The 23,316-nt window shown below is 53.1% G+C and overlaps 1 protein-coding gene across 8 annotated transcripts in view; it reads left to right on the forward strand.

The window, feature by feature from the left end:
• The first annotated feature begins 16,408 nt into the window (after positions 1-16,408).
• COL14A1 (collagen type XIV alpha 1 chain) overlaps positions 16,409-23,316 on the forward strand; it is a 225,232-nt gene continuing 218,324 nt past the window's right edge. For 4 of the 8 annotated variants that reach the window (XR_009595100.1, XM_060394001.1, XM_042254547.1 and 1 more), the window contains exon 1: positions 16,409-16,481. The gene's annotated coding sequence lies outside the window, so the exon portion shown is untranslated. Of the gene's footprint in view, positions 16,482-17,434; positions 17,518-17,729; positions 17,870-23,316 lie in introns of those variants that run through there. The other 4 variants (XM_027973273.3, XM_042254546.1, XM_027973271.2 and 1 more) reach the window with 2 other exon arrangements.

Genomic DNA, 23,316 nt, shown 5'->3' on the forward strand with positions numbered 1-23,316 from the left:
ACGCTTACTCCTTGGAAGGAAAGTTATGACCAACCTAGATAGTATATTCAAAGGCAGAGACATTACTTTGCCGACTAAGGTCCGTCTAGTCAAGGCTATGGTTTTTCCTGTGGTCATGTATGGATGTGAGAGTTGGACTGTGAAGAATGCTGAGCGCCGAAGAATTGATGCTTTTGAACTGTGGTGTTGGAGAAGACTCTTGAGAGTCCCTTGGACTGCAAGGAGATCCAACCAGTCCATTCTGAAAGAGATCAGCCCTGGGATTTCTTTGGAAGGAATGATGCTAAAGCTGAAACTCCAGTACTCTGGCCACCTCATGCGAAGAGTTGACTCACTGGAAAAGACTCTGATGCTGGGAGTGATTGGGGGCAGGAGGAAAAGGGAACGACAGAGGATGAGATGGCTGGATGGCATCACGGACTCAATGGACGTGAGTCTGAGTGAACTCCGGGAGATGGTGATGGACAGGGAGGCCTGGCGTGCTGCGATTCATGGGGTCACAAAGAGTTGGACACGACTGAGCGACTGAACTGAACTGAACCGAACTGATTGAAGAACAAGGGATGCCTATCCATTTAAGCTTATGTCTTCCAGGAATGTTTTAGTATTTTTTCATGTAGATTTTCCAAAATTCATATTGAGCTTATTTCTAAGTAATTTTTCTTTTTTTTCTATTGTAAATGGGATTCACTCTTACATTATTGCTGTATATGAAGTATATTAATTTTGTTTGTTAATTTTATATTTTGCTCTTTTTCTGATTTTTAAAATTGTATGTGTTCTAGTACTGATTATCTAGAGGCACTGAGTTTTTAACTTTTAAATATTAGTTTTTTCTTTTCTCAAAATGCCTTTTTCCTTCTGAACCTGCCTAGTCATTTTTATAATCTCCTGTTCATACTTATAGTCTTAATTACATGTTTTGTTTTATGAGCATTTTAAAGTAGCTTGTGCATTGCACTGTCCAGAGTCTGCAGGTCTAATTTAATTCTATCATTCTTGTATTATTTCTGCTGGCTGTGGCTCGTGGTCTCTTGTTTCCTGTGTGTTTTGTGACTCTTTTTGGCCATGTATTCATGCTCCTTGGAACTCTCATCTGTGGAATTATTTGAGACCCAGTTAGAGTAGGGTTTCCCTTGTGGCGCAGACGGTAAAGGATCCACCTGCAGTGTGGGAGGCCTGGTGGGAAGATCCCCGGAGGAGGGCAGGGCACGCCACTCCAGTGTTCTTGCCTGGAGAATCCCACGGACAGAGGAGGCTGGCGGGCCGCCGTCCGCGGGGTCGCAGAGAGTCGGAGACGCCTGAGGGGCCAAGCACAGCCCCGTCAGCCAGAGTGAGCTCCTCCAGAAAGGGCCCCCTTGCTTCTGCTAGACGCTGAAGGACAATATCAACGCGTGATTAATTCCGAGCAATTCTTAGCTTGAGGCTTTCACAGTCACACACGGTGTGAACTCAGAGCGCAAGCCTGAGTGAGGACTGGCTTAGAGCGACACCTTCTCGCGCAGTATCACGGCCACTCATTCACCCAGTTCCAGGATTAGAAAGGCGAGCCAGAGCAGCACTTCACTGTCTGTTTCTGAGAGTGGGTTCATCTCTGCCTCTCCTTTCCTTTGATGACGTTTCTGTCTAGGTTCCCAGCTTCATGTGAGGGTCTCCCTCTCGGGGGCCCTACCTTGCGCTTGAGAGGCTAAGCTGATCAGCCTCCGGGGCTGGCAGACGCCTGAGGACAAAGCGTGTGTGTGTGCCTGCTCACCTCTGGGTTCCTGCTCTTACTCATTTTTGCCTTCTAAGGATTAAAAAAAATTTTTCTTACTGGTTTAACAATGTATTTTAATAGCTTTTGTTTAAACATTTTATATAGTTTTTTTTTTTTAAACAAATTTGGAAATGTGTTAAGAATATCTAGGCTGTCCCACCTGGACTACCAGACTTGGAGGTTTAAGGTGATTTTTAAAACATTGAAATTAATTACAATGGTGGTACAACGGTCAGTGAGAAGAAAAGTTTACAAATTATGGAAAGTATGAGCACATCTCTGAAAACATTTAGAGACCCCTGTATACAGAGGGAATCGCTTTAAACACAGCGGCTGCTTCAAGGAGGTTGAATGTTGGGTGACCCTCCTTTCTTCCATTTCTCCCTTTGTAGTTTTTTATATGAACATGAATTATTTGGCTAAAGATATTTTTAAAGCTATTCAAACTTTTATAAAGGGCTTCCCTGGTAGCCCAGAGGTTAAAGTGTCTGCCCGCAACGGGAGACCCGGGTTCGATCCCTGGGTTGGGAAGATCCCCTGGAGAAGGAAATGGCAGCCCACTTTTATAAAAATCTGAATGGAAACATTTCAAAGCTAAGCAGGAAGGGTATCAGTCTTCTTCAAAGCCATTTCATGTCTTTCATAACCTACCAGCTTTGATTTAAAGTCTCTCTCTCTCCCCGCTCCTCTCTCTCTCCTTCCTACCCGCCTCGTGTTGGCCTGCAGGCAAAGTCACGAGGGGGTAGACCTTGTCCTCTGTGGGCCCATCTGGGCTCTAGGAGTGAAAGGCTTTCCTCAAATGAGGCTGTCAGCGGGAAGGGGGCAGGAAGTTCTCCTTCCCTGGAATCTTCCAGAAGTCTCAGGGAGTTTGAAGGAGTGGAGTGACGTGGATGATGTCTTCCCTGGCAGCATCAAGAGCGGAGCTAGTCCCGCAGACGCGTCCCAGCGGCCGAGTCCACCGCCTCGGGTGAGAGTCTCCTGGCTGCAGGGACGGACCCTTCCTTCTCCCCCGCCTCATTTAACTAACTCCAGATGAAGAGCTCACAGCGTTCAGCTCTTCCAAAGAGTTGTCTATCTTGTTAACGAGCCTTTCTAGAATTGGCTAGAAAACTATACAGACAGAAATTCAGTAGGAAAATCAGTATGCCGTGAGCTCCAGGGATAACAGAGCCTTTTCTGGGTGAGGGTGCAGGAGAATGCCACCCCAGCGAGACCAACTGTGCCGAAAAGCAGCAGCTGTAACGCACTGGCAGTGTCGGGGAGACAGAAAGGATGCCTGAGACTCGAGGACAATTCCACTCGCAATCATCACTCAGTGAGGGGCAGGAGAGGATGACTGCAAGGTCGGTCAAGTCAGTTGGCTTTTTCCAGTTAGTCCCGAAGACTTGGGGTCGACCAACAGTCTTTTTAATTGTGAGGTTCAAACGTATAAAATACATTCATAAAGTTTTAAAGGAATGCCTTTCTCAGATATATTCAAGTTTATCAGAATTTCACAGCTTCACCGCCAGAATCTTTACTTCCTCTCTTCGTGACTGAGCTGAAGAATTAAATAAAATCATCAAAATAAAATCATGTTACAAAGGAATACAAAGTGTTACAAAGGAATACAAATTGTACACCAGGAATAAATCTGCTTTCAAAGATCAGATGGATACGTTTATTTCGATCATTGATTTGAAACCTCTGAGATGAATATGCATTTTTGTCCTGTGCTGGAAGAAAAGACTTTGAAATCGTGTTCAGTTCTATCATCACAGGTTGTCACAAGGTACTTCATTATCACCAGTGCTGATGGATCAGACGTGGCAAGTTCACTTCACAGGAGGCTTGGAACGAGCTGAAAGTTTGTCAGGATTTCTCCCCCAGTTTAAGGCTCAGTCCCTGGGGAGATGCCGCCTCGAGGCAAGGGCTGCGTCTAGCCCTGTGTGTTCCTGGGCCCTTCTCCAGGTTTCTCTATGGAACTGTGGTTTCTCTATGGAACTGTGGTTTCCCTATGGAACTGTGGTTTCCCTATGGAACTGTGGTTTCCCTATGGAACTGTGGTTTCTCTATGGAACTGTGGTTTCCCTATGGAACTGTGGTTTCCCTATGGAACTGTGGTTTCTCTATGGAACTGTGGTTTCCCTATGGAACTGTGGTTTCCCTATGGAACTGTGGTTTCTCTATGGAACTGTGGTTTCTCTATGGAACTGTGGTTTCTCTATGGAACTGCGGTTTCTCTATGGAACTGTGGTTTCCCTATGGAACTGTGGTTTCCCTGTGGAACTGTGGTTTCCCTGTGGAACTGTGGTTTCTCTATGGAACTGTGGTTTCTCTATGGAACTGTGGTTTCTCTATGGAACTGTGGTTTCTCTATGGAACTGTGGTGCGGTGCTTGAGGAAATCAATATGCAGCATGTTGAACCCCATCCTGGAAAAGCAGAGCTCCCTGGGGATCTGCTGTGAGCCACAAGAAACCTTTTCCCTATTTAATTTCTTCAAGATTGCATTTGTTTTTCCAAGTGGACAGTACATGTGTTCTATCTCCATAGTTTTGTGGTGAAGATCATGCATGAAAGTGTATTTCAGGAAGCTTTGAAAGCACAATGACCATCCCTTAAAAATTCTTCTTCTCCCTTGCAGAAACAAAATTTTGCTCGAGAGGGAGGGGATATATGTATCCTATGGCTGATCCACGTTGTTGGTATGGTAGAAACCAACACAAAAGCAATTATCCTCCAATGAAAAATAAAAATCATAAAAAAGGTTTTTTTCAGATGAGGGATGCAAATGAAAAAGACAGACCCGGATGTCTGAGAGATTCTTCTGGGAGTGAAGTCTGAGCAGATCACTCTTGTGTTTTGAAGTCCCCTTCCCACGCAAAGTCCGAGGTCTCTGCCTGGAGGCTCCCCTGTGTTTGGACCTGCGACCCCTCTGACCTCGCGCTTCGGCTGTGCCCGGCTCACTCTCTCCTCTGAGACCTCACGGGCCCTTCGCAGGCGCTCTGTCCTCAGAAACGGCGTCTTTGGTTCTCTGCCATTCCTCCAGGGAGCCCCCGGCCGGCCTTGCCCTCATTCAGCCTCTGCTCGGCCGTCCTCCCGGGCCCTCCTCCCTGAGCCCCTCCTCCCCTCCCTCCTCCCGGTCTCCTCCCTTCCATCGCCCGCCAACCACATGAAGCGAAGTGAAGACGCTCAGTCCTGTCCAACTCTGCGGCCCCATGGACTGTAGCCCACCGGGCGCCTCTGCCCAGGGATTCTCCAGGCAAGGACGCTGGAGTGGGTCACCATGCCCTCCTCCAGGGGATCTTCCCGACCCAGGGATCGAACCCAGGTCTCCCGCACGGCAGGCGGACGCTCTACCCTCCGGGCGGCCTGGGAAGCCCGGCCAATGGCACGGCGTGAGCGTCGCGGCGTTCCGTGCCCCCCTCCCCGCGAGGAGGCCCCCAGGCTCCTGCTGGAGAGGCTTGCGCTTGTGGCGGAAGGAGCGTCGCTGAGCGGTGGCCCGCCTGGTCACACAGCCAGCGCGCGCTCCCCGCTCCCCGTACGGCTCGGCGGGGCGGCTCCGGGCTGGCCGCAGCCGCACGGCAAGGACAGAGGCGGCTCGCGGACGGCCTGCACGCGGCTGCACGCGGCTGCACGCGGCTGCACGCGGCAGGCTCGCCCCTCGCCCCCGTTATGAGTGAGGTCCCGAGTGCGCGGTCAACACTGGCACATGGGCTTCTCTGAAGGAGCTTCATAACTGACTTTACACAGGAAGAACCAGAGCAGAAAGACTTCCTCAAGCAGCTGGGGACCCCCCCGCCCCGCTCTGATCCTTGTTGAAATAAATGTAATTTGAGAAACCTCTGTCGAATCCCCACTATTGTACGAACAGAGCACTAGACTGCTACTCAATCCCACTGACGGGCTTGGTGAAGGTGTCGCTCCTTCCCGTTCAAATGATGGCAAACCTAAGACTCAGAAAAACAGAATCCAGCGCAGCCACTCGGCGTGAGATTATAGACTCTGCAGGCCGTGCTAGCCTGCGCGCTTCCAGGGGTAAGACGCTCAAGCTATTAGGGGGACTGCTGGGGCAGTCCAGCGGTTGAGGCTTTGCTTTCCAATGCATGCGGTTACAGCTTCAGTCCATGCTCAGCAAGCTAAGATCCTACATGCCTCGCCGCCAAAACACTCAAAAACATCAAAAGAGAAGCAATATTGTGACAAATTAAAAAACACTTTAGTTGCTTGTATATTTTTGAGACTAGTTGTTTGTCAGTTGCTTCATTTGCTATTATTTTCTCCCATTCAGAAGGCTGTCTTTTCACTTTGCTTATATTTTCCTTTGTTGTGCAGAAGCTTTTAATTTTAATTAGATCCCATTTGTTTATTTTTGCTTTTATTTCCAGAATTCTGGGGGGTGGATCATAGAGGATCCTGCTGTGATTTATGTCGGAGAGTGTTTTGCCTATGTTCTCCTCTAGGAGTTTTATAGTTTCTGGTCTTACATTTAGATCTTTAATCCATTTTGAGTTTATTTTTGTGTATGGTGTTAGAAAGTGATCTAGTTTCATTTTCTCCAAAGAAGACATACAGATGGCCAACAAACACATGAAAAGATGCTCAACATCACTCATTATTAGAGAAATGCAAATCAAAACCACAATGAGGTACCACTTCACACCAGTCAGAATGTCTGCGATCCAAAAATCTGCAAGCAGTAAATGCTGGAGAGGGTGTGGAGAAAAGGGAACCCTCCTACACTGTTGGTGGGAATGCAAACTAGTACAGCCACTTTGGAGAACAGTGTGGAGATTCCTTAAAAAATTGCAAATAGAACTACCTTATGACCCAGCAATCCCACTGCTGGGCATACACACCGAGGAAACCAGAATTGAAAGAGACGCATGTACCCCAATGTTCATCGCAGCACTGTTTATAATAGCCAGGACATGGAAACAACCTAGATGTCCATCAGCAGATGAATGGATAAGAAAGCTGTGGTACATATACACAATGGAGTATTACTCAGCCGTTAAAAAGAATACATTTGAATCAGTTCTGATGAGATGGATGAAACTGGAGCCGATTATACAGAGTGAAGTAAGCCAGAAAGAAAAACACCAATACAGTATACTAACACATATATATGGAATTTAGAAAGATGGCAATGACGACCCTGTATGCAAGACAGCAAAAAAGACACAGATGTGTATAACGGACTTTTGGACTCAGAGGGAGAGGGAGAGGGTGGGATGATTTGGGAGAATGGCATTGTAACATGTATATTATCATGTAAGAATCGAAGAATCGAATCGCCAGTCTATGTCCGACGCAGGATACAGCATGCTTGGGGCTGGTGCACGGTGATGACCCAGAGAGACGTTGTGGGGAGGGAGGTAGGTGGGGGGTTCATGTTTGGGAACGCATGTACACCGTGGTGGATTCATGTCAATGTATGGCAAAACCAATACAGTATTGTAAAATAAAATAAAGGAAAAAAAAACACTTTAAAAATGGTCCACATCAAAAAGTCTAGATAAATAAACGATGCTATTAGAGTTTGATCAGAGTCGCTCACCCCCACTGCTCATCAATGTGCACGGCTGATGGAGACAAGAAAAAAAGTACGTATCACACATTAGCCAAAAAGTCGTATCTTTTCCTCATTATTTTGTGGACACTTCAGACTCACTTTTTTGCAAATCCTTATATAGTTAATTTCTGGGGTATTTTATCTGTGCATTTCACGTGAGTACATTTTAAATGCACACACATATATGTATGAGGCCTTTGTTATACAAAGGATGGAATGAAAAGAGCGGCGGGCACAAAGCGGTGCCTGGCACAGAGAGAGCCCACTGGGGGCCTGACACTCTTCTGAGGGCTTAATGGGTTCGTTAGGCTGGATGAACTAATTCACTTAATAGTCACAACATGCCCATGAGCTAGGTGCGCTCTCCATCCCCATTTCACAAATTAGGGACCAGGAACAAAGAGACTCAGCAACTTGCGCAAGGTTAGTGATCGTGCCAAGCCTCTGCCGGAGCCCCTGCCCTTGACCACTATCCTGCCTCCAAAGAAGCCTGCGTTTCACCCTGGGCAGGGAGGAAGGAAATGTGTTAAATATCGGCCAGGGTTGACGGCCATAAAAGAGCCTCTCAGAGTGATGTGCGATTGTTTTTCTGGTGAAAGTAGACAACAATCACTTTAAGAGCCCAAAGGAGGGGAAGACAGTTCTGCCTGAGACGCAACTGAGCAAAAACGTCGAGCGCAGCTCCTTCGTTGTGACAGCGATGCTGGAAGCGTGAAATCCGGGTGCCATACCTTCAGAGTTCTGACAGGAAATAATTTCTAGGGTAGAATTCTTTTTTATAAAGTTTTTGAAAAATATATTTTTTATTTCGCTGCGCAACGTGGTCTCAGCAGTGCACAGGCCAGCTGTGGCCCAGTGACTCTGCACACTCAGGCTGAGTGGCTGCCCTGCACAGGCTCACTTGCCTCGCAGCGGGTGGGGTCCCAGTGACCTGATCACGGATTGAACCTGCAAACCTTGGCATTGCAAGGCAGATTTTTAACCAATTCTCAACCAGTAGACCACCAGCAAAGCCGTAAGCTAGAACTGGATGCACAGCCAAACTAGGGAAAGAAACTTGAACACAAGGACATACAAGGTCTCAGAAATGTATCCCCCACCTTCCGCCATGCCCCTGCCTTAGGATGTCACTAGAGAATGGCCTTCTTCACATGAGGGAATATTTATCCTCATCTCCCTATTTATATGAGATGATGAATGCTCACTAAGCTTATTGTGGGAGTCATTTCATGATGTATTTAAGTCAAATAATTTATTGTATGCCTTCAACTTTATGTCAGTTATATCTCAATAAAACTGAAAGAAAAAAATTAAAACACTAGACAACAAAAAAGGGGGAGTAGAATTCAATCTCGGGAGAGGGACGAGATTGAGAACAGGATATCCCGGAGAGGACCCCCAGAGTGGTAACCAGGGGGATAATCGCAATGCCGGTGTCCAGGTCAGTCAAGCAGATGGGCGCAGCAGGACCCAGAGGCAAGCCGCCTGGAGCTGCCAGCACCATGCCTGCTGCTCTTGAACCACTTTGTGTTTTAATTTTAAAAAGACTCTGGTCGCGCCGGGTCTCGGTCGGTGTGTGCGGGCTTCCTCTGGTCGCCCTGGTGGGGCCGCGCTCCGCTGTGGTGCGTGGGCTTCTCATCACGGAGGTGCCTCCTCGAAGAGCAGGGGCGTTAGGCGCGCATCAGTAGCAGTGACGCTCCGGCTTAGCTGCTCTGCAGCACGTGCGCCTTTCCAGCCGGAGGTCGAACCCGTGTCCCCTGCATCGGCGGGTAGGTTCCTACCCACTGCACCATGAGGGAAGTCCCGAACCATCTTTTAACCAAAGAAAACTCCTGGAGAAAGTGTCAACCCAAACGAGGGAATACACTGAGAAGAAGGAAGGTATACTCTCCAGGAAACAGGGACCCAGCCTTGGAGAGAGGAGGGAGGAAATCCAAGCTGGGCAAGAAAGCAAGACCAGGCTGACAACTGGGCGGGTCTGAAGGGAAGCCTGCTGAAGAAGGGGCATTTAAAAGCACTACTGATGTCCGTGACTTACAGAAGCTGCGCTGAGATGCTATTGAAAAGAGTAACAGGACGGAAAAGGCAGATAAAACAAAGGAAAAATCAAGACAACTACTAACTTCAGAGAAAACCTGAATGTAGAAGGGACAACGATCGCAATTCATTATGATGCTTTTAAAGGAACACTTGCATAGTGTAGGGATGGAAACACTGAGACGGAGTTAACCAAAAGGTGTCATCCAGCTGTCTCGGGAAGAGAAGAGAGGAGAGGGAGGCGGCGGCCTGCAAGAGCTGCATCCTCTTCTACCATAGTAGGAAACACAGAAATAATGTCCAGCACTGTTCATCAAACACACAGCGGTGTGTGTGCCATATTGAGAAGTCCAGAGATTTGAAAATGTCAGAGAGAAGACTGCTAAAAGACGCAAAAGTGATTGCCTCTGGCGAGCAAGAGAATATTTTTTAACAAGTTTTAGTATTATTTAGAATTCCCAGGTGGCTCAATGGAAAAGAACCTGCCTGCCAATGTAGGAGATGCAAGGCACTCAGTCCCTGGGTGGGGAGCATCCCCTGGAGCAGGAAGCGGCAACCCACTCTGATATCCTCGCTGGGAAAATCCCGTGGACAGACGAGCCTGCTGGGCTGCAGTCCATGGGGCTGCAAAGAGCAGGACACGACTAAACATACACGTGCAGATTTTAAAATTGCACATAAATTATTTTAGTGAAATTATGCTTAAAACATTAAGTGTCCACATGGGCTGTCTCAATGACTCCACGACTTAGTATCCAAATGACTCTCAGTAAAGCTGCTCCTTCCTTGGTGTTACTATTTTAGATGATATTGAGTCTAGTAATATCTGCCCCTGATTCTTTCTGGGGATTTCATTCCCTGGGTCTCCGTTTCTTCATGTGTAAAGTGATGTAATTACTGTGTGTGTGCACATGTGTGTGTGCACATGGGTGCGTTGCGTGTTATGCATGTGCGTGTGTGTGTGTGTGCGCGTGTGCGCGTGTGTGCATGTGTGCATGTGTGTGCGTGTGTGTGCGTGTGTGTGCGTGTGCGCGTGTGTGCGTGTGCGTGTGCGTGTGTGCGTGTGCACGCATGTGTGTGCACGTGGGTGTGCGTGTGGGTGTGTGTGTGTATGTGTGTGTGTGCGTGTGTGCGTGTCTGTGTGATCTCTCGTGCCTGTTCCAGTCCTGTTCTGCTGTGAATTATGAATAGAACCTATTACGCAGCATGTGCACGCTGCCAGGTTGTTGCCCAACGTGAGGAACTTGGGTGCTTCTAAAGTCCTGATTTTGATCTGGGCCATGGAGCCGAGAGATTGAGAAACGTCTCAGCCACTGGTACAAGACCACGAAGGGTGACTGTGAGAAGGGGGGTTACCAGAACCACGAAGGACACTGCGAGTTTGACCTCTGTGATGTTGCTGAGCTTCACTGGCGGCTCAGACTGTAAAATTGTCTGCTTGCAATGCTGGAGACCCGGGTTCAATCCCTGGATCGGGAAGATCCCCTGGAGAAGGAAAAGGCAACCCACTCCAGTACTCTTGCCTGGAGAATCCCATGGATGGAGGAGCCTCGTAGGCTACAGCCCATGGGGTCACAGAGAGTTGGACACGACTGAGCGACTTCGCTTTTGCTTTTGGTGTTCTTGAATGCCTTTTGTAAAGTGGAATCCGGTACGAGCACAGGCTGTGTGTCTGCTATCGTTTGGAAAGGTGTCGATGCACTCCAGTGCGAGAAGCTCACTGGGAGTGAAGATGTTTGAATTCCAGGGCCGACTTTGCTAGTAATCCTCCGGGCAAGTTAGACAAGCTCTCATGTCTTTTATCTCAGGTTCGACTTTGGTAAAATGAAGATTGACTTGGATTCTTCAGTTAGCAGTTAAAGAAATCAGATGTGGCAGAACTAGGGTAGCTCACAGAACGGAGACAAAGGGAGGACAGGAGCCAAAGATATTGCGGCGTTCTGGGCAGGGCTGATCTTCAGCTGATGGAACAAGAGACCCAGGCAGAGCCCAACAGGAAGGGGAGCTAACAGCCACCCAGGAACCTAGCGGCGCTCAGGGCCCGACAGGGTGTCTCAACCTGTCCGGGCTACTGTGATGAAACTCCATAGTCTGAGTAGCGCACAAAGGACAGAAACGTATTTCTCACTGTTTTGGATCTCCAGTTTCCAGCACTGAAGAGGGAAGGCTCGCCTGAGGTTCTGGTGAGAAGGGTTAGGGATCTCTCCAGGCAAGACCCTCAATCCTATTCACGATTCATGATAAACCCTCGTGAGGGAAGCAACCCCCCAGGCCCCACCTCCGAAAATGATCACCACTGGGAGGATTTCAACATATGGCTTTTAGGGAGACACAGACACCGCTTCAGCTGCTGGGTCAAAGGGGACGCTGGGGCACTGACCCCAGAGTGGGTGGTGGAGAGAATATTCAGGGTTGTGTGCTCCATCGATCAGTCCCATCTGTCTCTCTGCGACCCCGTGGACTGCAGCCCGCCAGGCTCCTCTGTCCATGGGATTTCCCAGGGAAGAACACTGGAGTGGGCTGCCATTCCCTCCTCCAGGGGACCTTCCGGATGAGGGATCAAACCCGGGTCTCTAATGCCTCCTGCCCTGCGTGCATGCATGCTGAGTCGCTGCAGTCGTGTCCGACTCTGTGCAACCCCACAGACGGCAGCCCACCAGGCTCCTCTATCCCCGGGATTCTCCAGGCAAGAATACTCGAGTGGGTTGCCATTTCCTTCTCCACATCCAATATGCGGGAGGGGGCAAATTGTCCCCACCTGCTCTGCAGGTGATTCTGTACCACCGAGCTGCCTAGAAAGTCTCACGGTTGTAGTGTGGACAGGAAAGTATTTCAGCGTTTTAACAGCCAGCACAGCCGTACTGATGTGTTTCTGCTGATGTCTAGATATAAGGAGCTATTTATTGTACTAAAGGTCAGTTTTCATTCCAATCCCAAAGAAAGGCAATGCCTAAGAATGCTCAAACTACTGCACAATTGCACTCATCTCACATGCTAGTAAAGTAATGCTCAAAATTCTCCAAGCCAGGCTTCAGCAATACGTGAACCATGAACTTCCAGATGTTCAAGCTGGTTTTAGAAAAGGCAGAGGAACCAGAGATCAAATTGCCAACATCCACTGGATCATGGAAAAAGCAAGAGAGTTCCAGAAAAATATCTATTTCTGCTTTATTGACTATGCCAAAGCCTTTGACTGTGTGGATCACAATAAACTGTGGAAAATTCTGAAAGAGATGGGAATACCAGACCACCTGACCTGCTTCTTGAGAAACCTGTATGCAGGTCAGGAAGCAACAGTTAGAACTGGACATGGAAAAACAGACTGGTTCCAAATAGGAAAAGGAGTATGTCAAGGCTGTATATTGTCACCCTGCTTATTTAACTTCTATGCAGAGTACATCATGAGAAATGCTCGGCTGGAAGAAGCACTAGCTGGAATCAAGATTGCCGGGAGAAATATCAATCACCTCAGATATGCAGATGACACCACCCTTATGGCAGAAAGTGAAGAGGAACTAAAAAAGCCTCTTGATGAAAGTGAAAGTGGAGAGTGAAAAAGTTGGCTTATAGCTCAACATTCAGAAAACGAAGATCATGGCATCTGGTCCCATCACCTCATGGGAAATAGATGGGGAAACAATGGAAACAGTGTCTGACTTTATTTTTTTGGGCTCCAAAATTACTGCAGATGGTGACTGCAGCCATGAAACTAAAAGACACTTACTCCTTGGAAAGAAAGTTATGACCAACCTAGATAGCATATTCAAAAGCAGAGACATTACTTTGCCAACAAAGGTCCATCCAGTCAAGGCTATGGTTTCTCCATTGGTCATGTATGGATGTGAGAGTTGGACTGTGATGAAAGCTGAGTGCCAAAGAATTGATGCTTTTGAACTATGGTACTGGGGAAGACTCTTGAGAGTCCCTTGGACTGCAAGGAGATCCAACCAGTCCACCCTAAAGGAGATCAGTCCTGGGTGTTCATTGGAAGGACTGATGCTAAAGTTGAAACTCCAGTACTTTGGCCACCTCATGCGAAGAGTTGACTCATTGGAAAAGACCCTGATACTGGGAGGGATTAGGGTCAGGAGAAGGGGACGACCGAGGATGAGATGGCTGGATGGCATCACTGACTCAATGGACGTGAGTCTGAGTGAACTCTGGGAGCTGGTGATGGACAGGGAGGCCTGGCGTGCTCCAGTTCATGGGGTTGCAAAGAATCGGACACGACTGAGCAACTGAACTGAACTGAAGGTCTCATTGCTAGAATGCATCGAGATAAAAATTTAGCACTTTTGATTTATTTATTTTCTAACGGAAGGCTATCTGCTTTACCGAACTGTGTTGGTTTCTGCCAAACGTCACCGTGAGTCAGCCACAGGCACACTATGTCCCCTCCCTCTTGAGCCCCCCTCCCCCTCCCCTTAGCACTCCTCTCTCTCCTCCTCGTCCTGTTGCTTTGTACTCAGGTCTGAGGGGGAGAGCAGGTGGTTGGCCTGGTTTTCAGCTCTCGCCCACCTCGGCTGGAGGATAACAGAGCCCTGAATGACAGCCCCCCACCGCTGTGTCCAGTGGAGTGGAGGCGATTTCCTAAAAGACATCAGAGTTCTGCTCCTCCGTGGTGAGATGCGAAGTGTTTACCAGCCGGTGCTGCAGGGACATGAGGAAGCGTGGCAGCCCACTCCCACGGTCTTGTGTGGACTCCCATGGACAGAGGAGCCTGGGAGGCCACAGTCCACGGGGTCGCAAAGACTTGGACATGACTGAGCAACTAAGCGCAGCACAGCACACTGCAGGGACGTCCATCAGCGAGAAGGTCCGTCAGCCCTTGGCCAGGAGGCGGGGTGCCCAAGGTTCTCTGCAGTGCTCTTGCAAGACCAGGACAAATGCTCAGAGTCCCAGGGGAGGGATATCAGCACGGAGGGTGGGGTGCGGGGTGGGGGGCCATGGTTATTGTTTATAGCGTGTTATCGATATTATCAGTTTGTACTTGCTACTGGCTGAGTAGGATCCTTCTGTAACCAAAATAAGGGGGAATGGATGGGCTGGGCGGAGAAAATCATAGGTGAGCATTACAGAGGGGCTGGAGTAGAACTGCCGGGAGTGAATGGCTTGCGAGTGTAGGAGGAGATGCGAGGCGGTCGTTTTGGTCTTCACCATGACTCGGCGATGGGAGGATGCTCCTGGAATCTGGTGCTGGAGTTAGGAGTAATAAATGTTCTGCAACCTCTGGGGCAGTCATGCTGACCCATCCAAAATGTCAAAGTGCCTCTATTGAGAAACACCGCAGGACTCACCCATAGGGGCTGCTGATGAGAGGAGCCCCGAGTGCCCTGGACAGGAGGGAGACAGGGCGAGTTTGAGTGAGACAGCCGCCACTTGTCATTTAGGGAACTGGGTCCATACACGCGTCAGTCATTTAATCTGCATGACCACTGCCCGAGAGGTAATTAGTGGCTCCCTTCTCATACACAAGGAGTTAGGCTCAGAGAGGCAAAATAGCTTCACCAAAGTGAAACAAGCAAGGGGAAGAGTGAGTTCAGAGTCTTCCTGCAGGAGGGTTTCAGGGGACAGGGGAGAAAGGGGTAACAGGATGTGCGTGGAGTCCTTTCAGGGAAAGTCACAGTCGAGACACCAGTCCAGGATGAGATTCTAAGAAGAGTTTAGAATCAATGACTGTGGAAGGTGGAATTTTCGGATGTCTTTAAAAAGGTCTCAGCTATTCACGTATTCTTTCAGAGGCATTTTTGTCTTCTTCTTTAGATTGAGAGAGGAGACCACTAGTGGGGTCTTCTGGGATATTTCTCTGATTGAGTTTTCAGTATTCTTCCAGGTTCTGAGAAAAGACCTCAAGATAAATGCTGAATAAACGCTCTCTTGAAAGGGCTGGAAATTCACACACGACTGCAATTAAGTGGAAAACTGATTAAAATCAGCCATTCTGATTCAAGAGTAACTGAAGTTTATGTAGTTACGTTGAAGGTGAAATAAATGCAAATCAAAAGGTTAAAAGATGAAAGAAAGACGAGTTTGAATTTTTAAAAATAGCCTGATACATCATTGCAAAACAAAGTACCTTATCATATAAGATTTTTATGAAACTATTCTGCTCCTCTGCGTGGATTTTTGCACATATATTTTGCCTTTTAAATCATCAGAGAATTCCCCATCTCCTATAATTTTGAAATTATCTATAATTCCATCAGAAGCACTTTTCCTCCCCCTTTGTCTCAGACTTTATGCCAACACCGCACTACCTCCCCCAAGGGAATCGCAGGAAAGGGAAACTCACACCGACAACCTGTATCTTGGTAAGAATGAAGGACCCAGAGCAGACGTTGTTAGTGAAAAAGGGGGACGGAGTATGGAAGCTGCAGGCACTGCTCGGGGCAGGGCGGGGAGAGACGAAGTCCTGACTCGGGTGGAGTGAGGGCGGGGTTGCAGCACTTCCGGGTCCCGCGCGTTCGTCCGTCTGTCTTTCCAGCCCCGCTCTGTCGCGACCCCCGGCGTAGGCAGCAGGTGGCGCCCGCACCCCCGCCGCGGAGCGGACGGGACCCAGGGTTCAGACCAGACCCCGTCTCGATAAAAACGTGCGCTGCGAACCGGGTTTAACCAGGGAGCCAAGCGGTCCGTCGGCCGGGCCCCGATGGGTTCGCAGAAGGACCGACAGACGCGGGGCGGCCGTGCGGGCTGGGGCCCCTTTGCGCTCCGACCGCAGGGCCGGCGGGGGCGGCGGGGGGCGCCGAGGGGGTGCGGATGCGGCCGACTTGGGGTGCGGGGGTGCGGATACGGCAGAGTCGGGGGGCGGGGGGCGCCGAGGGGGTGCGGATGCGGCAGAGTCGGGGGGCGCCGAGGGGGTGCGGATGCGGCCGACTCGGGGGGCGGGGGGCGCCGAGGGGGTGCGGATGCGGCAGAGTCGCGGCGCGCGCGGCGCGGGGCGCGGGAAGGCTGGGAAAGCCGCAGGCACTCCTGGAAGTGAGGTGCGCGGCCGCAGCCCCTTCCCTGTCTCGGGGGCGGGCTCCGGGCATTTCACAGCACCGCCCCCTTCCTGCCTTCGCCGTCACCTGCCTTTCCAGTTTTCCGAGGCGAGAGCGTGCTTTTCTCACCGAAGGGGCGCCTTGACGGATTCCCGGTGTGTAACTCCCTCCCGACGTGCGCGCGCACCAGCCGCGGGAGGGCCGGGGGCTCCTGGTTCGGTTAAGGAGTGGCTGATGCTGACGCCTTTCCCGGGGACCCGGCCGCGGCCCGGGGGTTGGGGTCTGGGGGCGGAGGCCCGGAGCCTCCAGTGCTTCACGGCCGGCCAGGGCCTCGGGGCGGCCCGGACCAGGACCGCCGCGGGGTTCGGGGGACTGGGCCCCGGCCTCGGCGCAGACTTCCTCACTCGGGATCTCGGTCTGGGGGCCCGCGCCCGGGGGCCCCGCCGACGCCCGTCCCTTCAAACGCACCGAAGCGCCCGGGAGCGCTCCTGGGCGGTGCGCCGGCTCCCGCCCGAGCGTCGCTGCCCTGCTTCTGGGAGAGGGAGACGGGGTCCCCTCTTTTGTTTTTTGGGGCCGTGCCGCAGAGCGCGGGCGATCTCAGTTCCCGGGCCAGGGCTGGAACCCGCGCCCCTGGCAGGAGAAGCCTGGAGTCTTAGCACCGGGCGGCCGAGCAGTCCCAGCCGAAGGTCCCCCGGGCGCCCGGACGGGGCTCCTAGGGGCTGCGGAGGCCGGCACGCGGCACCTGCACACGGGCGCTGACCTGGCGAGGCCGCCCGCCGGCCTCGGTGCGCGGGGACGGCCCGAGCGGCTCTTCCCTGGCCCCAGGCTCGCGGCCGCGGCGCTGGGCGGCCCCCGGGAGTGTCCGGGGCGGCGGGAGGAGGGGGGAGTCGTCGGGGACTGGGGGCGCTGCCCGCGGCCCAGCCTGCCTCCCCCCCGCCCCCGCCGCCGCCTCCCGCTTCATAAGCGGCCGCCAGCGCGCCTGCCTCCGCTCTTATCTGATCCCGGGCGCCCCGCAGGAGGGAGCGCCGGAGAGGAGGCGGCTCGGGGCGGGCAGGCGGGGGTGGAGCGGGGGCAGGCCAATTAAAGGGGCGCCGGGCGCGCAGCGCGCGGGAGAGCGGACTCGCGGCGGAACTGGGACGGGCCCCGGGCACCAAGAGCCACGCGGCCTGGGCTGGAGTCTCGCGGGCGCAGGTCAGTGCCAACCTCTGCTTCCCTCTCTAGTCGGCCTTGAGAGTCTGTTCCGAGGGAGGGAAAGCGCAGGCGGCGAGCCCCCCTGCGGACGCGGGGCGCCGCCGGGAACCTGCTCTTCGCGCGCCCGCGCTGCTCGCGGCGCGGAGGGAGCGGAGGCGCGCCCGCCGCGTCCCGCACGCTCGCCCGGCAGCGAGGTCTGAGCGCTGAGCGGCACACGCCGGTGCTGCTCTCCCGAGCCTCCGCCCCGGGGCTGGCGGCGGCGAGCGATCTGCGGGAAGGAGCGGGTTTGGCTTCCAGACGGTAGATGCCAGCATTTCCAAGCAGAAAGGGCCTCCCAAAGGCTACCGTTATGGTGAGAAAGGGGCTTAGGGATTGCTTTGGAGGACTGTGTTACAAACAGAAAGCACGCTGATGGCTCAGCGGGTAGAAAATCCGCCTGCAATGCAGGAGACACGGTCTCGATCCCTGGGTCGGGAAGATCCCCTGGAGAAGGGAATGGCAACCCACTCCAGTATTCTTGCCGGGGAAACCCCATGGACGGAGGAGCCTGGCGGGGCTACAGTCCATGGGGTCGCAAAGAGTCGGACACGACTGACGGCTAAGCACTCAGCACTCAAGGGTCAGTTGGGAGAACCGTCGATGGAGATCACGGGCTGCAAAACTCACCCAGACACCCGCGGGTGATTAGCGCTGGGCACCAGGTGCTAGCCGAGAAGAGGAGCAAGCCCGCAGGGCCGCAGGCTGTTGGCAGCAGCAGCGGCTCGTCCACGTCTGTGCGCCCGGAAACGCGGCTGCTTCGCGCGTTTGGCTTCGGTGTCTGGACCCAGGAGGTCGCGGCCTTAAGGTGCACCGCCCGTCTGCGGCGCTGGAGGGCCTTCTCCTCCCGGGCTTCCCAACCCCTCGCCCCCTTTCACCCCTCGGAGCTGCTGGCTGCCTCAGGCCCTCTAGTGCGCGCGGCTGGGGGGAGGCGAACCTCCGCGCCAGCTGGGATTTGGCGGGCCACGCGCAACGGCAGCTAAAGAGCCCGCCTGCGTTGGGGGAGACCCTGGTTCCATTCCTGGGTGGGGAAGATGCCCTGGAGAAGGGATAGGCTCCCCGCCCCAGTATTCTTGGGCTTCCCTGGTGGCTCAGCTGGTAAAGAATCTGCCCGAAATGCGGGAGACCTGGGTTCGATCCCTGGGTCGGGAAGATGCCCTGGCGGAGGGAACGGCTACCCACTCCAGTATTCCTGCCTGGAGATTCCATGGACAGAGGAGCTGGCGGGCTACAGTCCACGGGGTCGCACGGGGTTGACTGAGCGACTAAGCACACAGCAGAGGCAAGACAGGGTTAGCGCCCCGCGGGAGGGGCGGCGTTGTGCCCTGGGGCGGCCTCGGTCCTAACAAGGGTCTGAGCGCTGCCTGCCATAATTGCAGCCACGGGCACTCTCGTCTAGGAGCTGGGGGCTTGCGTCCTGTTCGGGAAGCGCCCTGTGGCGCGGAGCTCGGGGACCGGAGTAGCCCGCTCTGCTGTCCCCAGGGCGGGTGTTCACGGGGGGCTGTCGTGCCGCTCTCGGGGACCTGGACCCCAACCCTCCGCTGACCCCGGAACGCCGTGTGCAGCCTCACTCAGAGCCTCTTTTCCTCTGCGAGTTTTGGATTCCCTTCTGGAAATTTTGGAGTGTCAGCTGTCTGCAGCAGCAGAAGGGGGTGGGGGAGGGCAAAACCCTAAAAATATGCGGATGTTTGGTGGCCCTGTGGGGAGCAGAATTGGGAAAGAGTTTTCCTGAAACTCTCCCCCTAAAGGCTCCAGAGCTCCTCAGCTACAGAGGGTCAGCGGCCCTTCCTGGCTGTCTGGTGTGGTAAGGAGGCCCCAGCACCTAGCACAGAGGCGAAGCTGGATGCTGGGAGGGGAGTGATGCTGCGTTTCTGACAAGGTGGTCTGCTCTGCCCGCAGCTGTCACTGGGAAGTGTGGTCTGAGTGAGTGAGTCAGTGAATGCATGGATAACACTTGCACTTTGGGTTGTTTCATGAGAGCAACTTGCAAGGATTTCCTTTGAACCTGGTCCCAAGGGTGTGGTTTCTGTAAGACAGACTTCAGGGAAGCATGTTTTAAAAAAGCAACTGTATCGAGTTATGAATTCATATACCACGCGTGTGCAATTCAGTGGTTTTCGTGTATTCATGGGGCTGTGCCACTGTCTCCACAGTCAATTTTAGAACGTTGTATCACTCCCCCCCCAAATAATTCTGTACCTATCAGCAGTATAATTCTCATTTTTCCCCAACCAAGCCATACCCGCCCCCCCCCCACCCTTGGCAACTGCTCATCGACTTTCTGCTGACGTTTCATATAAGCGGAAGCGTGCAATGTGTGTGGGCCTTCGTGATTGGCGTCGTTCACCTCGTGAGGTGTTTTCCAGGCTTACCCATTATGCACAGGACGCTCTATCCTAAGCACTGGGTGTCCCTCCCTCTGCCTGGGGGCCCTGAGCCAGGTGAGACCTGGACCTCCACTGCATCCCTGACCTCCTGGGGGTCCCTTTGAAAGGATAGAAGCCTCCCTGGTGGGGCCTCTCAGTGACTCCCTGGGAAGGACTCCGTGGAGCCCGTCAGAATTCCTGGAGCAGTTCTGGGCAGGTCCCAAACTTAGGATGGATGGGAGGAGTCCTTTGGCGTAGATCCTGCTGCTAACGGTCCAGCTGTGGATTTCAGAGAGCTCTTGGGGCCTCCTTCCACGCAAATCTTGGGTTTGGGAGTCCACCAGGGCTGGCTTTAAAGGATGGAGTGAGCAAATGGGTCTGATTGGAAGGGCACTGGAGCCAGCTTCCGCCCAGCAAGAAAAGTCTCCTTGGGGTACACGCCCTTTGACTCTAAAATCCTTCCTCGAGTCACCTAGTAAAACACAGCTTTTGCCTGTTTTAAGCTGGGGGTCTGCAGTTCGTGACTCAGTGAGCCACATATTTGCTGTCATTTTAATCCAAGCTCAACCAAATGACTGCTGTTTGCCCAGCCTGTGGAGTGTAGCCCAAGGTTCCTTTCAGGGATGAGGGCCTTCCTGTATGCTGCAGGCTGAGGTGGTGGTGTTTGAGCACCGCTGAGCTAACATTATCCGGGATTATGAGATGTGTAGACAGCAAATGGTAAAGGGCCGGGGGAGGGGCGGGGGCCGGGGGGCGGGGAGAGGAGGGAAACTGAGGGCCAGGCCAGGAATTAGCTGCCTCTTGAGCAGCTTTGCTCCGCGGGCGAAGGCTGTCAGGGAGGTCTCCCCTTGCGTCTCCTCTCCTGTAACTGAAAAAACCCGCAGTGCAGAGCTCTGCTACTCTTCTCTGTAGAGGGAGCCTTCTGAAGAGCGGGCCTCATCCTGGTCTCCTGGGGCCGTGGGTGTGTGTGCGGTGGAGACTGGCGTGTATTTTGAGTCCCTGCCTGGGTCCCTGCCCTGTTCTCTCTCAGAAACACATGCAAGTCTCCCAATTCCTCGTGGACGTAAATGTCCTTCTTTTAAAGATAAGATCACTGAGATATAAACTGCCAGCCTGGGGTCCCAGAGCCGGCAAGTGGCAGAATCGGGATTGAAGAAACGTCTGCGTGAGAGGTGGGCCCTGCCCGCTGGGGGGCGGCGGGGGCGGAGCCGGGGCGGCGGGGGCGGGCAGGGGGCGTGGCCTCCGGGCCCGCCCGCCCCCGCGCCGGCTCTGGGCCTCGCGGGTTTCCCCTCCAGGAAGCAGGGTGGCGGCGGAGCGCCTGCAGGGTCGCCTCCAGGCCTGCCCTGACCCCGTGCAGACTGCGCGGCGGCGCTGGGTTCTCTGCTCTCCTGCTTCTGTCTCCTTCTCGTCACCTTTCCCCCCTTCTTCCTGCTTTCCCTCTTCTCTCTCTGTTCCCTGTTTTTTGAGGGGATTCTGACGAGGAAGGCTGCAGGAAATTCTGACGACTTTTAAAGTCAGGGCTTAGAGTCTAGACTCTGCGTTTCTTCACGGTGAATTTTTTATTTAATTTTCATCTTATACTTCAAGGTCATTTTTTGAAATCAGTGCTCTTGATGGATTTTTCTGCCAGTGGGCCTTTGTGGGAACTCAAGGCAAGGGTCCCTGACTTCTAATTTTAGGGAGCTGTGTTCGGTTCTCCCTCTCCCCGCCCCCAACACCACACACACACAGAGGTAAGCTGAGTTATGAAAACTGATCCAGAGAGAGGCTAGGCTTTGCTGAGCTCATCCATGTCACACGTCGTGTCTGTAGCTAGGAGTACTTGGCCGGGCCGGGGCGGGGTGGGGGGGCGGGGTGTGGGGCGGTCTTCTATTCAATGAAGATTTACTCCTGGATGGCTTTCTGTCTGCTTTTGCAAAGGGGAACATGCTGAACTGATATTAAAAAGCCGTATTCTATTGAGGTTTAGAATGGAAAATAAAGATTGCTGCTGTAGAAACCCAGGAGCAGCATCTGGCCAGACTTGGAAGGTCAGGGAAGCCTTCCTAAGGGTGAGATGCTGTCCTGGGTGTGCAGCTAGCCTCTGTGATGCTTGCAGATACAGACTTCAGGTAAAAGTGACTCGCATTTCTTTGACCACGAAGCTCTGTCAGTCCTTAAACAACAACAACAACAAAAGCCAAGTACTGGAACATTCCTGAATCAAGGAGCTGTCGCTGCAGTTCGCCGTGCTTTGGGGACGGCTCTTCCATCACTCAGGATTCGCAGCAGCCCAGGTTGAGGCTGAGCAGCTACACTTCTGAGGGTGACTTGCAGTCAGGTCCCTTGCACTGGGGCTTCTCTGCTGGCTCACTGCTTGCAGCACAGGGACACAGGAGGCGAGGGGTCGCTCCCTGGGCCAGGAAGGTCCCTTCAGTAGGAAACGGTAACCCACTCCAGGATTCTCACTGGGAAGACCCCACGGACAGAGGAGCCTGGCGGTGTCCGTGGGGTCGCGAAGTATCGGACACATCTGTCGCAACTGAGTTCGTGCACACACACACACACGCCCACACCCACACACACCCAAACCCCCCCACACACCCACACACACACACACACCCACACACACACCCACACACACACCCACATATACCCACCGCACCCCCCCACACCTCCACACACACCCACACACACACACACCCACACACACCCCCACACACACATACCCCACACACCCCCTACACATACCCATACACCCACACATACCTACACCCCCACACACACCCCACACACACACCCCCACACACACCCACATATACCCACCACACCCTCACACACCTCCACACACACCCACATATACATACCACACCCCCCCACACACACCCACACACCCCCACACCCCCACACACACCCACACACACACCCCACACCCCCACACCCCCACACACACCCCCACACACACCCCCCACACACACCCCACACACACCCAAACCCCCACACACACCCACATATACACACCACACACCCCCCCCCCCCCCCCCACCCACCCCCCCACACACACCCCACACACACACCCCACACACACACCCCACACACACCCACACCCCCACACACACCCACACACACACCCCACACCCCCCCACACCCCCACACACACCCCACACACCCCACACACACCCCACACCCCCACACACACCCACACACACACCCCACACCCCCACACCCCCACACACACCCCCACACACACACCCCACACACACACCCCACACACACCCAAACCCCCCCACACACCCACATAGACACACCACACCCCCCCCCACACCCCCCCACACACCCCACACACACACCCCACACACACCCAAACCCCCACACATACACCCACACATACACACACCCCCACACCTCCCCCACACAC

This window comes from Ovis aries, chromosome 9 (assembly GCF_016772045.2).
Source record: "Ovis aries strain OAR_USU_Benz2616 breed Rambouillet chromosome 9, ARS-UI_Ramb_v3.0, whole genome shotgun sequence".
Taxonomy (NCBI): Eukaryota; Metazoa; Chordata; class Mammalia; order Artiodactyla; family Bovidae; genus Ovis; species Ovis aries.